This window comes from Rhipicephalus sanguineus, chromosome 2 (assembly GCF_013339695.2).
Source record: "Rhipicephalus sanguineus isolate Rsan-2018 chromosome 2, BIME_Rsan_1.4, whole genome shotgun sequence".
In the NCBI taxonomy this organism is placed as follows: Eukaryota; Metazoa; Arthropoda; class Arachnida; order Ixodida; family Ixodidae; genus Rhipicephalus; species Rhipicephalus sanguineus.
The window spans coordinates 6,666,627-6,680,526 of record NC_051177.1 but is presented as its reverse complement, the minus strand read 5'-3'; the positions used below and the strand labels follow the sequence as shown (position 1 = coordinate 6,680,526).

Sequence of the window (13,900 nt, the reverse complement as noted above, 5' to 3'; positions counted from 1 at the left end):
TTTGATCAAGGTGAGCAGAAGAGCTTCCCTGAAGTCGAGTATACGCAGTTATCTGACCGAAAGTACCGATGTCAATGAGCCCTGCATTATCTATGATACCACTTAAAACTTTACCACTCCTGTCTCGGTGACTATTAGGATTGTTGCAATCACTAGGATCGCATACACAGTTAAAGTCGCCCATTAGTACAGTGAAATAATCACAGTTAATTAGATTGGACAGATCTTCAAATAACTGAACCCGTTTTGAGATCTCATTGAATGCATACAAGTTGATAATACGCCACGGCACTCCATGCAACACAAAATCGCAGCATATGTACCTGCCTTCACTACCAACGTGAGTATTAATTCCTGTACAGGGTAGACTCTTTCTCAGAAACAACCAGCAGCCAGCAGACAGACCCTTTGCGTGTGAAACGCTAACGTTATAGTCGGAGAGGAAGGGCCGTAGGGCCTTCTCAGTGTATCTCGTCACTCTCGCTGTTTGTCTCCTGTATGGCGACAGAATCGAGTCGTTTCCTTGTAAAAAGTCTGCGGAGCTGTGCCTGTTTCTGGAAAGACCTAAGGCCACGAACATTCAGTGTTGCAAAATTGAGTCGCTCGGACTGCGCCATGATGTCTACCAACAGTATGCTTACTGTCCATTGGGATCACTTCTATAGGTCACCGCCGACGGTGAGTCTTCTCTTGAACTCCCACCAGGCCTCCTCGATCGCGACCGCCGACAATGTCCGTTGTGTTTCGATGTTCGGCGACGGCGCACCTTCCGATTCACACTCGTTGTGTCGCTCTCCTTGCTTGAATCGGAGCTGTACGTCGCGCGGCGCTTGGGGATGGTCGCATCCACAGAAACATGCATGTCGTCTTCCGAGACCGAGGCAGGATGAAACAGCTGCTGCGGAACTGAAGCGCTCTTCTCTGGTGTTTCTTTACTGGAAGTCTCTGAAGGTATGGCCTGTTCCTTAACAGGCTGGTCAGGACACTTTTGGTTGAACTGCTTGCATGGTCCACTCAGTTCTTCGTTTACCGCAGCTTCCTCGGACGCATCGACTGTTGTTTTCTTTGCGTCTTCAGTAGGCGTTCTGCTTAATCCTGTAGCATCTGTGCTTGACGAAGTGTCTCCCGTCGCGTCGAGAACTTCTGTGGCATCCATGATGTGCTCTTGCAAGTTCTCATCTGGTTGCTGCGTACGTTGTCGTAATTTGGTCACAGACTCTGGAGGCTTTACAAACGCGCCTTTTATATCTACCACTCTCCCGGTCGGCGGGGTGGTGTTGCTCTGTGAGATCGGCAAAGTAGAATAATTCGCCATTATTGTGGCTTTCGCGATTAGTACCTGCAACGCGTTACACGTGTTACACGTTCGTCCTATTCGGCGCGTTTTCAATAGAAGTGCAATTTTGTCAATGCCTTAACACACTGCGAGGTGGAGACCTTAACGCAAGCGTCGTAAAAGCGTCGGCCTTGCTCATAGCATCACGCTAGTCAAACCAAAAATAGCTCCGCGACGCTCGCCTGGCTCGCCTGCCTGTAACACCGCGTTCCCCGCCTACGCGCTCGCCCCGAGAAAAATTGCGGCCGGGCTACCGCTGCGGCACGACGCGCTTTGCGTTTCCCTCTAGTGCGGCCGTGATGTTCAATCACAATTTACCATGCCGCAGGATGGCGACCAAGTTCTGCGTCCAATATGCGACGCTCTTCTGGCTATCACAACTCGTTCTCTGATTACGCTTTCACCGTTAACTACTACAGCTACCACAAGGGTTTGTTTAATCATTGAACATGGATGTTAGTCGTCAACATGGAGATGTACCACTAAGCATCAAAGTGGGTGCATCCATGTTAAGCGGCACTATAGCTGCCAGACATCAATATACATTGTGCAAACTCTCATATCAATGGTCAGTAAACATTCAGTTACTTCTAGGGCACGTTTTACTTTCTCGTTATTCCGATTCCTATGACGGAGGGATCAACCTTGTTTTTTACATGCTTAGCGTTTTTTAGGCAGATCTCTCTAGATTACCCGCAACCTAGCGAGGTCTTGCCACGTTTAGCGAGGTCTGGCTTGGTCTTGAAATATCTTGCCACGTCTCACTGGTCCACTCTTTGTCTTGCCACAGTTTAGGTTCACCGTAGGAAGCCTGCAAAATAAACACCCTAATCAGCGAACAAGAGGGTGTTTCTTTTTTTAGATAATGTAGAATTTTATTAACAAGTTTATGACACGCAGGCTCCAGTCGTTTTCGCACACGAACGCTATGTCCAGGTGAAAATACTTTGCCGCAACTAAAATGACATTGACCAGACTACTTTAAAAAACTCGGTAATTACCGTTTTATTTATTAGTTTGTGGGCAGTCCTTTATTTTAGAAAGTGGTGCGCAATAATTTATGACATATGCATTTTTTTAGAAATCACGAAAGCTGCATGTAATTCGAGATATTTATCATCAAATGTTAAGGGCGATATTGATCTAGAATTCCGTGCAACTTTCGCGATTTTTAAAAGACGGGTATTCCATGAATTGGCACGAACTACAAACTTCTAACATAGATGACTGCCCTCAAATAAATGATTAAAAAAGAAAAAAGGCACAGTTTCGCCTTAAGGGCGAGGAGATGAATGCGAGAGCAACAAATTGCAATATCAAACAAAAAACGGGAAAAAAATCCGTAAACAGGGGGCGGGTGCTCGAGCCGACGTTCGACAAGTGGTCTTGTCTTCTTCAAGGCTGGAACTGAAATCAGTTCCAACTTTTCGAACGTCGGCTCGAGCACCCACCCACTGTTTACAGATTTTTTCATCCCACGCAACCATCTTCCATTCCTGCCGTTTTTACGAACAACGGAAATCAGCTCGAAACTCGCTGTGCGCTGCTCAAGCGCAAAGGACGCACACAGGACGAGCGCGAACTAACAACTGTCAGAGTTCGACACTTGCAGTGCGCTTCCCAAACACAAAGAAGGGTGCATGAAAAGAACGCAAACGCAGAGGTATATACAGAGGCCGAGCGCGAACTAATAACTGTCACAGGTCAACTACCCCACATATAACATATGGCGTAGCGCACCACGACAGAGACAGAGAAGAGAGACGCCATATGACTTATGATTCCCAACCAACATGCCCGGCAACGTGCCTTAGCAACTACTCCTACGTTGCACCTTCTATATCTAGCACGCGGCCGCTGCGGCGAGCGAAGTGACCTTCGTGCGGTCTATAGCTCCAACGCAAACTTTGCGATGAAAGCACAAGACGTACAAACCTCCCCCCTCAAGGGATAACCGCGCGACCACTGGCTACCACACCCTGTATGTAAAAGTACAAGTCGAAGGCCCACATCCAAACTGCGGCGAAACACTAGAGAGTTTTAGAAATGCGGACCCAAGGAGCTAAAAAACACAAGAAATGTTCCAGCTGTCAGGGCGCATGCGTAGATCTCAGGCCACTTTTGCGCTCTTGCACTCACGTTGTGTCAAGAGCAAGACCCAAAGATCGTAAACTAGCGTGGGTTGCCAGTGAGACGACGAAACGCAGTGCGGGCCACGACGTAATTTTAATTTCGCCGTGTGTGGCGTCCCGTACGTTTGACCTAACGCCGCCTGCGTTTGATCCAACTCTCAAACGCCGCTGCTTTTCCGAGCGCAAGTGCACCCCACCCAACGCAGCATTTGGACCTAATGTTTAGGGTCCCCAATTCTAAAACTCTAGCTGGGTGACGACCTTTTTAACGCGCTCTTCGGGCAATTTCGCTGGTCATATTGATCACGCTGAAGCACATTCGAGCTCCGCGTGTACCGCCAGCAGTAAGTGGTGTCTGTAAATAGCTCGCCGTTAGTATGCTGGATGATGTATGCTGCGTGGTGGAATTGTCTAACGCAGGGCAAGCTGCGTTTTCTCCGAAAAGAGCCAAAGAGGGCGACCCACTGGAAGGTGCTCGAGAGGACGACCCATTACTGAGTTCGAACGCTTCGCTACAATTACCCCGCGTACGAATAGGGAGCCCCCGGGCGACCTAGCAACTTGTCACTATAAGGGGGTCGTGGCAGGGCTTCAGGCGCTCTACGTCGACAATGTCGCGCCCTCGACGGCGCATGTCCGAAGATGGTTCAATGGGTTCAATCAGGTATTTGAGCGGGGATGCGCGTTCGACGACACGGTAGGGGCCTTCGATTTGGGCAGTAGTTTGGAAGAGAGGCCAGTTGCAGTGGTAGAGACCGAGAGCCATACGAGCACTCCAGGGAGGAACGTGGGCGCAGAAGTGTTGGTGCCACCACGAATGTTCTTCTGCCGCTCTTGGTTATGCGTAGTCGAGGCCGTGGAGAGCTCACGACACTCCTCAGCAAGTCTGGCTGTGGCAGAAATAGGCGCACATTCAGAGCGATCCGGCTTGTAGGGAAGGATTGTGTCGATTGTGTGCGACGGGTGCCTGCCGTACAATAGGAAAAAGGGTGAGAAACCAGTAGTGCTCTGAGGGGCGGTATTGTAGACGTACGTTGACGAAGGGCAGAATAGCACCCCAACTTGTGTGGTCGGCGGCGACGTATATCGAAAGCATGTCGCCGAGCGTGTGGTTAAAGCGTTCGGTGAGGCCATTCGTGTGCGGGTGGTAATCAGTAGTTTTGCGGTGAACAACGTTACACTCTTTGAGAATGGCTTCGACTACTTCCGACAAGGAGACACGGCCTCGATCACTGAGCAGCTCCCGGGGTGGACCGTGACGCAGCATAAATCGGTGGAGCAAGAAGGAGGCCACATCGCGCGCTGTAGCCGCATGGAGGGAGGCAGTTTCAGCGTATCGTATGAGGTGGTCTACAGCGACGATGACCCAGCGGTTGCCAGCGGACGTCAGAGGAAGTGGCCCGTAGAAATCGACGCCAACACGCTCAAACGGTCGGTCAGGGCAAGGTAGAGGTTGCAGTCCTGCCGGTGACAGGTGCGTTGAAGTGCCCTGGCGGCATATGGCTATACTACAGCAATGCGGACGTCGAGCGCTATAACGCACATTTCCCCGACGCTGCGGACAACGCGTTGTGTCATCCCGCATGCTATAACATTACTGGCCATAAGAACCAGCTGTGGCCAAGGTGACGAAGATGAACGCAAGCGACATGGGTGGCCTGCCGGCCTGAATTTGCCTGACCATCGGCAAGCCGTATACCTGACCACGGCCAACACCGACCTATGCGACAACCTCGTTAATGGAAAGATTGGCGCTTTGTGGCACATCGAACGTGACGAACACTGTGGCTTGAATTTCCAACGTCCAAGGTAGGTATTGTGATCCCAGCCAGGACGAAGCACATCCCTACCGCACACTCCTCAAGACAATTCAAATGGGTGCCCGTGGTAATGCGAACCACCACAACTACGCTATATATGCCAGAAAAATATCTCATGTAAGAGGACGCAGTTTCCCGCTGCGCAAGCAAACACCATAACTATATATTAGTCACAAAGGGTCACATACGCCAGGTAGTCTATGGATACGATCAGCGCAATAAAGTTTGTCTACGTAGCACCTTCCTAGACTACCAGACTCTACGCCCTATACATCACCAACGCAAAAAGTGACTTCAGGTTCCGACAAGTCACCGGCTCTATCGACAGACAGTCTGTCGACGACACGACCCGCCTAGCAAACATGCCTCTAGGCATTCTCTAGGAAGGAGCTACCACCTTCAGTCGATGCCACAAGCACAACAATCACCTCACGCTTGCCGCTGTCAACGTACAATCTGGGCACACGCACGTGCACTACCTCAAAAAAGACGCTCTGCTCACAGAAACTGGCGTGTTTTCATTTTCTGAAACCTTGAGCGATGAGCTCGCTGTGTCGTCCACAGCAAGCGTCTTCACTGCAGGTGCGGAGGCGTGGGTACATGTAAGAACACGGCGAAGTGCAACTTCGACGTAGGCCGTATCCCACTTCGCCGGCCGCCAGACACAGAACACACACAGACAAGCAGCGAATCGGCGTGGTCTGCTTGCGCACATCATTTACCATAACAGACATTTCGCTCGCCGCCATCTACCTGAGAACTCTCATGAAACCCTTCTGCATATGCACACGGGTCCGTGAAATGTGCGTGCGTTCTCCATCATAACGGACAAGTATAAGCGCTACATATCAGCTTACAGCATGAGGTGTTTTTAATACCTATGCTGCTGTTGGCAACGTTACGCAGCTGTAAACAACTGGTTATATAACACACGTGCCACTTTTCAACATATGTGTGGGCATACACCATTTGTATATACATTTAGCGGCATTTCGTAACGTTTCACTTAAAGTAAACAATTACGCCACAGTAATATTCCTGCAGTACGCTTCGGGTAACACTGATTCCCATGGTACGTGGGATCATCCGAATTTTTGTGGGGTCTTTGCTAAGCCCGGAAGGCTGGAGCACGAATGCTATAACATGCACGACATCATCAGAGCAGTAAGAAGAGACGACACTGAATTCAGTGATGTTCATCAACAGTTTTTCCCCATCGACGATAAAGGTTAAACAGTCCCCAACATGAGTCAGATTGTGCTCAGAGGCAAGGAAGGGTATTTTGACACGGAATGACAAATATCAGTCTGAACACGTTGAAAAGCAACAAGCGTGTGTGATACGGTCGCATTAAACAAATGCTTTTGGCATCACTGATTAAAGAGCACAAAGAAAATGAAGGGACTGACTCCGATATTTCAATTAAAGTGGAGAGTATGAGCTAACTCAAGGTCGACCAAATCGTTCGTCGACCAATTCTCGATCAACGACAACAACACACACTGCTGCTGGAGCGCTCACAGGCCACCGGCATGCAAACGTCGGGGTTTCGTCCACTCGACCAGCAGGTGCCGACTCTGTTCGATCTAGGAGCCAAGAGCACCGTTTGACGGGGATGCACTCACGTTGACGCCTAGTGGCAAACCTCCATCCCGACTACTGACGTCCATGATGATGCTTAAACATTTGTCCTAGCTGATGTAGTTAACATACACCTGGACACAGAATATGGTGAATCCCACGCAAAGATGACATCAACAGGCACATGATAAACACTGGTACTCGATGCGCACTCATTAAAAGCGTCTTGATTTGAAGAGAGAAACGCCTAGATGCGCGCTCCCCAGTAGTATGGTAACATACGCCTCTGCTGATGCATATACCACACAGCGATTCACGAACGCGACAGGCAGAGTTCGAAGCTTCAGCCATGAACGCGCGAAGGCGTTCCGCTTTGAGCTGGCGTGTCTCTCTGGGCACCAAAGCGCTCACTCGGCGACATTCGCCCGTACGTCGTTGCCTTTCTATGGCGCTTTTTGCAACAGTTTTATTAGTAGGTGCTCTAACTTTCAGTGCCAAGCCTTTCGGAGCTTAGTCGGTGCTAACACTTTCGGTGCAGTAGCAGTGCATGTGGTAGTACTTTACGTCACCGCTTGCATACGGCGACACCGCCCCGGCAACCAAGCGCAGTGAGCCGGTGGAGGTTTCAGAGATATAGGAAGCGTTTTTGAAGCATTGTGCGTGTGCGTCGGTAAAGCAATCGGCAGAGCGCCCGAAACCTATCGTCGTGGACCCAGAGGTGGTGGGTTCAACTCCCAGGTTGTCCGAGTGAACGAAACCTTTTATTCGCGTGCATTTTACAACATCTCTTTCATGACAGAAATAAGGTCAGTGATGTTTTGGTGGACCCCGGCATAATGCACTTTCGTGTTATTAAAAACACACGAATGAAGCTTGCGACTTTTTATTTTGGTGAAGCAGTGAGTAATAAAAGTCAATAAAACTGTAGCCCCACATAAAAACAACTCCGAGAGAATATCGGTATTTCACATAACGTTGCTTTAATACCACTTTTTGAATGTTCACAAAGGACGGCTCAATCTAGAATTCTGCCGACTTTTTAGTTTTGTCGGCCCTTTGCACAACTGTGTAAGCTTATTAACGAACATAACACTAGCAGTGTATTATTGTACAATGTGCGTACTGCCCAAGCTGAAGTACAGAACACATTTCTAGCTATGACCACTGGGTTGCGCTGTCAGCAGGCTAGCGTTTTCAGTATAGCACTGCATTTTTTATACAAAGAATAGTGGAACATAATAACCTATTCCTGACTGTTGATATAGCATTAGAATTTGTTTCTTTGATTCACAGGAAGCTTCAAGCCTTCCAGTGGACTCCGCTGTCATTTGTGGGTCCCAGAACACCGTGTCAAGAATCCACCACTTTGCTGCAGGTTCCTGCTCCTTATATTGTGTGGCAAAAGTGTTCAAGTTTCTGACTCATCATGCGCTGAGAATACAAAAGACAGTGTTCTTGCAGTTACCGGTAGTTCGTAAGCTCATTCAGCTTATGAAGCTCCCGCAAGGGAAGCGGATATCGCAAAACTACAGCCAAACCCGAAAGGACTTTCATATTGAAACTAATAAAGAAAGTAATAAACTTGTGGAGATGAAGGCCGCTTCGCAGTTTATGTTTTTAAAAGCATTAAATGGTGACACATTGTGCGCAAGATCTGCAGCTACTGCCTTACACGTTTGAGCATTTGAGAACAAGGAAGCGTTTCGTAAAGTGGAAATAATTAATGAAGGGATAGTCACGATAAAAATATTGACTCAGCAATCTAAACATATGGCCAGTTTGCGCTGCATGCCAATAGAATACACTGATGGCTGCACCGACCACTGTAATTATAAAGACAGGGATCTCTAGCCAGTAAATGATAAGATGAGGAGCCGTGTGCCAAGGTGCTGCCATCATTTGCGGCGCCAATCTAAATCGTCATCGCAGTCCACGATCTCCTGACTACCTTGATGCGCGCACTTAAGGTACACTCGCCATAGAAACGAAAGACTTGTTTTCACATTCTCTTCTTTCGCTCCAATAGCAGCCGCATTTATTCAATGCATTTGCCAGTCAATGGAACGATATTGAAAATAGAAAACAACGTTCTCTATTGCCCTGCGAATAGCTGACAGCACCTAGCCAAGAAACACCGACAACGTGCGCTCTCAGTCACGCACGGTTAGACTTCAGTGACTGCAACAAGTAATAAAGCAAACAGATTTCTTTGGTTCTTTCAGCCGTTTTTTATTAGGAGAAGGCACTGATGAGCAACTCTTGAGCAACAGATGTTGCTCAAAATTTATGTGCTGTTCAGCACTTCCGGTTGCAAACTGCGAGCACAGTCTGTAGCCCATATTTCGAAATATTTTTAAATCCACCACTGCTTCCCGCATATGAACAGCCCAGCATTGCAGACCACCTGTAACAGTGAGAGAAGCAGAAAACTGTGGCAGGCTACATGCGATGCCGAGAAGATATGAAGGAATAGCATATTCGCCACAACGATGGAATACCGCGTATGCAGCCGCACTACTTTAATACGCTCGGCAGAAATGGTTCGCCCTGAGTGAAGCAGCTGTAACGTGTCGCGTGGTGCAGTGCGCGGTGCAAAAAGGTGTTGTCAAGAGAGTTGGTTGCGTCAACGATGACTGCTTGCTCGTGTTTGCAACTATGCAAATATTCTTTTATAATATTTATTCTTGCGGTCGACGTTGCAAAACAACGATATGATTATGGGTGACGTCGTAGACCTAAGCTCCGCAAATTTCAACCACCTGGGGTTGTTTAACGTGCGCCTGAGTCTAAGTACAAGAGCCTCGACCGTTTTCGCCTCCATCGAAAATGCGGCCTCCGTGTTCGGGATTTCATCCCGTGACCAGTCGATCACCTGAAGACCGCCATAACCAGTCACTATCGTGGCGGGTAATTCTTATTCGTCCTTCCAGGAGCAGTTAGCGCTGAACCTCAAAACACTACATAAAATTCAAGATACTCTTCCGCCTGAAATACCCTCAAATGTAATTTCCGGCCCTAATATCCCGTTGTTCTGTTTAAACGATTGACATTCGCTTTTGAGCCCTACTGTTGATGATCGAGCTCGAGTTTGATGCGTCTCGCTCACGGGCGACGCCACCGACTACATCGGGGGCCGACTTCACAAAACCTCTCCTTCGTATGTGGATTTTCTCATTGGCCAGCCGGCTTCGCTGATGATTTGTCCAGCATCGTGAATGGCCGAAATATTCTCTTACGAATATTTTTTTGCGTAAGACGTTTTTGCGAATACGGGCCCTGATTTTCTACCACACGGAGTCCTTTAGGCTAACGCGTATACAGATTAGTTTTATCAGCGGAGCTGTTTAGGTCGGCCGTAGTCTGTCCAACGCGGACAAAAAAATTCGGCAGATGCAAACTACCGTGAGAATCGATGTTATGCGAAGCATGCGGCGGGCAGGGGACTGTGGCGTTATTTTTTACATTGAGCGAAACGTTACTAAATGACGCTAAGGATATGTGCAAATTCTATACGCGCACACATATGTTGAAGGGTCGCACATGTGTTATATAACCAGTTGTTTACAGTTGGAAAGTTGGGAAGTTCTACGTAGACCAACTTCAGTGGTTGGCGCTTATCGTATCGGTAACACACCGCAGCACGCCGCACATTCTTGTTTTTTATTGAGCGTCCGTACCCATACACTGCTCCGCCACCAGCCCGCCTGCCTGCTCACTGCGCGCCACCCCTCGGTCACGCCAGACGTGGCGTCACGGCCAACTGCGCATGCGCTCCTTCGTTCTGTATAAAGATAGCGCGTGGCGACGGCGCTCCGTGCCAGACGCAACCATGGGTAGACCGAAGAATGTTCGCACTGACGATGAGGAAGCCGCATACCGGAATCGTGGCGCGCTGTCAAGTAAGACTACTGAACTCGACTCGATTGAAGTAGTCCACGACGTAGTAGGGCCGAAACGGCAAGAGGCAACTGTGCTGGGCTCGACTGAAGCTTAGCATCACTTGGCATCATTTCATATGGCCAGGACCAGCCAGGAACCGATTAGCTACGCTGTGCTTCTAGCCTTGCGCCATTAGTGCAAGCTACGTCCGAGCTCTTTAATGCGACAGCGTCAAAGAGCTCCTTTCACGGAAATTCCGGTGCGGCGTCTTTGGTTGTGAGTGAAAACTCAGCGTTGTCCGCGAGCGAAAAATCGTGAAAGATGCAAATGAAATACATAAGAAAATATTCGGTTCGAGTGAGAATTGAGCCCAGGTCCTCTTTGTGGCAAGCAAGAGTACTGCCATAGAGCCACGCCACTGCTCCAAACTGCTACAAAAAAACAAACACTCTATAAATGTCATGTAGTGGGAGGAGTCTCCTTACCGCATGGCATATTGCATGGCAGAAGCGTAGAACCGCTCCAGGCATGGAAACATGTGAATTCCACAAGGAGTGGGTGTTTTAATGGCGCAGCCATTACAAAGCGCTCAGGCACAATTAATTGTCATTTTCAGCAACAGCACCAACAAAGTATGCATTTGCGCAGGTGCGCATGACATCTTACGGAGGCGTAGAAGGTGTTTCGCCGATTCGCAAGAGGAAGAATTATGGCGTAGTAGGGACTTCGCAACTGTACTTGCAGTAGGCATTCTAGGACAGTTTGAAACGGCCAATGTTACGCGTCCAGACGTTCGTTTCCTTGCGGCGCGTTTGAGGCATCTACCGAGAGCCGAAGCTAGTCTAGCAATTGAGAAGGCGATGCCCACAGGGCCCGATTACGCTATCGCTTTCCACTCTTGAAGGTGAAGCTCAAGCGTCCTCCGTGTTCTTTTTTTTTCTCTTGTGAAGCATGCACAACAATTACAGTCGCTGCTCAAAGCATTAACAAAGGCAGCAGAAACCTAATTTACCTTTTCATTCCTGCAATGTCCTGAGGCTTTATATTACATAATACGTGAATATGTGGTATATCAGTGACAAACTGGCAGCGCCATGTATGGTTTTATTTTGTCGGGGTTATTAGCCACCTTTCTTGTCCACAGCTGCGTTTATAAGGAGCCGGCACTGCCTTGACCAGTTCAGTTTCCAGTTCAGTAATTACAGCTCATGATTACTGAATAGGATACGGAAAGTAGAAGAGTAGGTCTGAAAATTAATATGCATAAAGCTAAAGTAGTGTGGAACAATCTTGGCAGAGAACAGCGCTTTACGATAGGTGGCAAGACACTGAAAGTTATAAATGAGTACGTCAACTTAGGACAGGTAGTAACCGCGGAGCTGAACCATGAGAGTGAAATAACTAGAAGAATAAGGATGGTATGGGGCTCATTCGGCATGCATTATGAAATCATGAATTGTAGAATACCACTATCCCTCAAGAGGAAGGTATTTACCAGCTGCATCTTACCGGTACTTACTTACATACGGAGCAGAAACCTGGAGACACAAAAAGAGGGTTCAACTTAAATTGAGGACGACGCAGCAAGCGCTCGAAAGGAAAATGATAGGTGTAACCTTAAGAGACAGGAAGAGAGCAGAGTGGGTCAGGGAACAAACGGGTGTTAAGTATATCATAGTTGAAATCAAAAGAAGAAATAATTAAGGGCCGGGCACGTAGCACGTCAGCAGGGCAACCGGTGGTCATTAAGGGTCACTGACTGGATTTCAAGAGGTGGCAAACGCGTGAGGGGGAGATAGAAAATTAGGTGGGTAGATGAGATTAAGAAGTTTGTAGGCGTAACGTGGCAGCAGAAAGCACGGAACCGGGTTGATTGGCGCAACATGGCAGAGGCCTTTGCCTTGCAGTGGGCGTAGACAGGCGGATGATGATGATGATCATGATGACTGCCTTGACGTTGTTTTTTTGTAATCTGACCCCCATCGGTTTATAGAAGATTACAGTAGTACTCCGGAAGCCATCCTCCTGTCCGGTTACGTTATAATGCTATAAATGCATGTTATTCTCCGGGCTGACATCTTGGACATTGCGTGCATCAGCTATGACAGAAAATTGCGACGAAGAAGAGTTTTTGATATAGACGGCTTCGAACTTCAGCGGCGCCAAGGATCCCAGAACTAACCAAAGCTTTGGGGCGAAAGAGCCTGTTCGAAATGCCCAACGTTAATCACGTATGTGCATCTCGGGCAAATAGAATCTTTCGAAGCCTCTTCCGGCGATCGGCCATTTACGAAGAGCGCATGCAGGTTTTCTCGAGAGCTTACAAGATGAAGGTTGACGTCTACATAAGCGTGATTAGTCTGAACACTTATTCTTTACTCAAGTCCCTAATGGCGACCTAGTCTCCATCCGATGCTTGGATGTGGGCGCGAAAAGACAAGGACGAAGGGAAGAAGACACACACACAGCGCCAGTGTGTGTGTCTTCTTCCCTTCGTCCTTGTCTTTTCGCGCCCACATCCAAGTACCATGACAGACCAACAAGCCTGCATCGCTACCCTCGTCCATCCGATAATCGTTCGCTTTGAATATGCAGCTGAGTAATCATCTGTCGCTTAAGACTTCCACTATTGGAGATGGAGCGAAGCTACGTAGCCGCTCACAGCAAGAGCAAGAAACGATTGCGCAGTTTGTGTCTGAACACAGAACGCTGGCGCAAGCGTAGAAACTTAGCGCGTTTGGGGATGATGCTCGAAAGAGCCGATATGTCCATAGTGTACTATAGTTAAGCTTACAACGTCACTTGCGCTCTGAAGACAAGAAACCGAGATTACGGCGAGCAGTCGACCGAGTCATTGTAGTAGAAACCACGCTGAAAAATGCATCGGTCATGTATGGTACATAACCCGCAAGGTTTGATTTGTATAAGATCAACCCTGGAAACTTACGTTTCGTGCTCCCGCTCTGGGTCAGCAATGCATAGGTGGAGCTCTTGTTTACACGCTGATGTGATGTGCTTTCACTGCAGGAAAAATCGATACATTCATCACCCACGCAGCAGCCGCCAAGCATTGAAAATTTAGTGAAACCAAGACTAGACGTGTAATCGATGAGGTGCACGTTAAAGTCAAAGTCAAATTCAGTTTATTATTC

The 13,900-nt window shown here is 48.3% G+C and overlaps 1 protein-coding gene and 1 long non-coding RNA gene across 3 annotated transcripts in view; one reads left to right on the top strand and one right to left on the bottom strand.

The window, feature by feature from the left end:
• The window catches only part of LOC119381034 (proton channel OtopLc), a 531,927-nt gene that overhangs the window by 337,462 nt on the left and 180,565 nt on the right, over positions 1-13,900 (bottom strand). The window lies entirely within an intron of this gene.
• Positions 1-13,900, top strand: part of LOC119382370 (uncharacterized) — a 40,514-nt gene that overhangs the window by 16,375 nt on the left and 10,239 nt on the right. The window contains exon 3 of one of the 2 annotated variants that reach the window (XR_007415025.1): positions 8,163-8,284. The exons of the other annotated variant lie outside the window; for it this stretch is intronic. This is a non-coding gene — a long non-coding RNA (uncharacterized LOC119382370). Of the gene's footprint in view, positions 1-8,162; positions 8,285-13,900 lie in introns of those variants that run through there. 2 annotated transcript variants of the gene reach the window in all.